The following is a 2853-nucleotide window of genomic DNA, read 5'->3' on the forward strand; positions in this document are numbered from 1 at the left end:
AAGTCCCTTATCTGATATGTTATTACCAAATACTTTTTCCCAGTCAGTGGCTTCCCTTTTTACCCTATTGGAGAAGTTTTTGCATGCGCATCCAATCTTTATTTTCTTGATGTTGATTCCTTCGAGATTCAGAAAAATACTGATGAAGATTATAAAAAAAATGACTGGAACAGTAAATTAACAGAAAATGACTAGAAATACAAGAATTTAAAAGAAGCTGTGGCACTAGGGACATTATAGCCAATGGATGGATCTTGGTTGAGATCAGAGAATACCAGAGCAATGTCTGTGTTTAATTGACTATGCAAAGGCATTTGACTGTGTGGATCATAACAAATTATGGCTAGCATTGAGAATAATGGGAATTGCAAAATACCTGATTGTACTCATATGAAACCTGTATTTGGACCAGGAAGCACTTGTCAGAACAGTGTAAGAAAACACTGCACGGTTCAAAATTGGGAAAGGAATGCATCAGGGATGTGTCTTGTCTCCATACATTTTCAATCTATATGTAGAACAGATCATTTGAGAGGCTGGGCTTTAAGAGGAGAAATGTGGCATCAGAATTGGAGGAAGATTCATCAACAACTGTGATAAGTAGATGACACAACCTTGCTTGCCAAAATTGAGGAGGACATGAAGTGTTTGCTGCAGAAGGTCGAGGACTACAGTCTTCAATATGGATTGAAGTTCAACATCAAGAAATCACATATAGAACTTGTTAAACCAGGGATTATTGAGCTCTACTCCCAGTGTTCTGAGTCTGTAGGAATAGAGTGAAGCCTGAGAATTTGCATGTCTAACAATTTCCCGGGTGATCTTCATGCTGATGCTGCTGATCTAGGAGCCACACTGACTTGAAGCAGTAAGTTTAGTGTGCATGGGAAACACCTGGGTATCTTGTTAAATAAAATGTTGATTCTGATAAGCTCCCAGATGATACTATTGCTGTCACTACTCGATTGACTGCTCTTTGAAGTAGCAAAGATTAGAGAAGTGGTTAACCCTTATTTAATCACCAAATCTCCCCAAGAGGTGAGCAGGTTAGCAGAGGCCAACAGAAGACAGTGGTCTGGAGTCAGAAGCTCAACAAAATGCAGGATCAGAAATGAGGTGAGAATGCTTTGCCAGCAAAGAAAATGCAACAGTGCTTCATTTTAGGATGGGAAGACAACCTGAATTTAAATCACAAAGATAACACTGGGTTGTACACACACAAACACATGAGAGAGAAGATTTGAAGGAATTAGTTATATTTTTCAAGCATCAAAGTATTATCTTGAGAAAAGTAGAAACTGTTGGACTTCCTTACAGGTTTTTATAATGGTTAATATTGTTTTTCATTTTAACTTTATATAGTCTGTAGGAGTTTGGGATTATGGAGTCCATTTAGAGATTAAGGTTTCTAAAGATCTTAAAGCTCAACACTGCTAGCTATCATGCTCTGAGGCCCAAGCTTGTAGATACATGTGTGCTCTTCTTGATCTTCTTCCTATTCATATTCACCAGTAACTGTGGAGACCCCACTTTCTTACATGAGAGACAAGTTATCATCCAAGGAGATTCCAGATTCTTCCTTGGTGTCATGATTAAGATTTTGCATCTCCTTGACCATGATTCTCTGGCTGGCATTTATGTAATGAGATAATGTGGCAGTTATGCAATTATATAGTCATTCCTCATAATGTGGTCTGATATAATTAGTCCTGATAAGAGGATTATGTTTGTTGTTGTTGTTGTTATGTCTTGTAGAGTCACCAGCGACTCATAGTGACCCTATGTACAATAGTTCAGAATTGTGCCCTATCCTGAGCCAATCTCATCCTCTACGACAGACCTAATCCCCTATCTCCAGTAACTGAACCAATACATCTCATCCTGGATCTTCCTCTCCTGTGCTGTATTTCCACCCTTCCAAGCATGATATCTTTCTCCAACGATTGGTCCCTACTAGCAATGTGTCAAAAGTATGTGAGACTGAGCTTCAAAATTCTTGCCTCCAAGGAGCAACTTGTTGTCACCCTTTCAAGAACAGAACTGTTTGTTTTCTTGGCAGTCTACATATGTTCAACACTCTTCTCCAGCACCACAATCCAAAGGCATCAATTCTTCTTTTATTATCCTTAGTCGTTTTCCAGTCTCTGATGCATACCAAGTAATTGCAAAGATCATGGACTGGATTAGGCACACCTTAGTCTCCAGACTGACATCATTGCTTTTCAGTACTCTGGAGAGGTCTCTGACAGCAATTCGTCTTTTTATTTCCCTACTGCTGGTGCCAAGAGTGTTAATTGTGGAGCCAAGCAAACTGAAGCTATTAACAACCTCAATTTCTTCTCTGTCTATCATGAAACTGCCAATTGGTCCAGTGGTGAGAATCTTTGTTTTCTTCATGTTGCATTTAAATCCATAGTGATACTATAGTCCTTGACCCTCTGCAGCAAGCGCCTCACCTCCTCCTCAGTTTCAGTAAGCAAGATTGTGTCATCTGCATAACACAGGATGTTGATGAGTCTTCCTCCAATCCTGATACCAAATTTCTCCTCATAAAGTCCAGCCTCCCAAATTATCTATTCTGCTTATAGATTGAAAAGGTATGATGCACACCCTTCCTGATCCTGAACCATGCAGTGTTTCCCTGCTTTGTTCTGACTACTGATTCAAGTACAGGTTTCACATGAGCACAATTAAGTACTCTGGGATTCTCATTCTCCTCAAGGTTAGCCACAATTTGTTGTGATCCACACAGTCAAATGCCTTTGCAAAGTCGATGAAACACAGGTAGATATCTGGTTACAGTCCTGATCCAATGTAGGGAACGTATTATCAGGAATATATCCAACATTATAT

This window comes from Elephantulus edwardii, unplaced genomic scaffold (assembly GCF_000299155.1).
Source record: "Elephantulus edwardii isolate Elephantulus edwardi_28Jun2011 unplaced genomic scaffold, EleEdw1.0 scaffold00355, whole genome shotgun sequence".
In the NCBI taxonomy this organism is placed as follows: domain Eukaryota; kingdom Metazoa; phylum Chordata; class Mammalia; order Macroscelidea; family Macroscelididae; genus Elephantulus; species Elephantulus edwardii.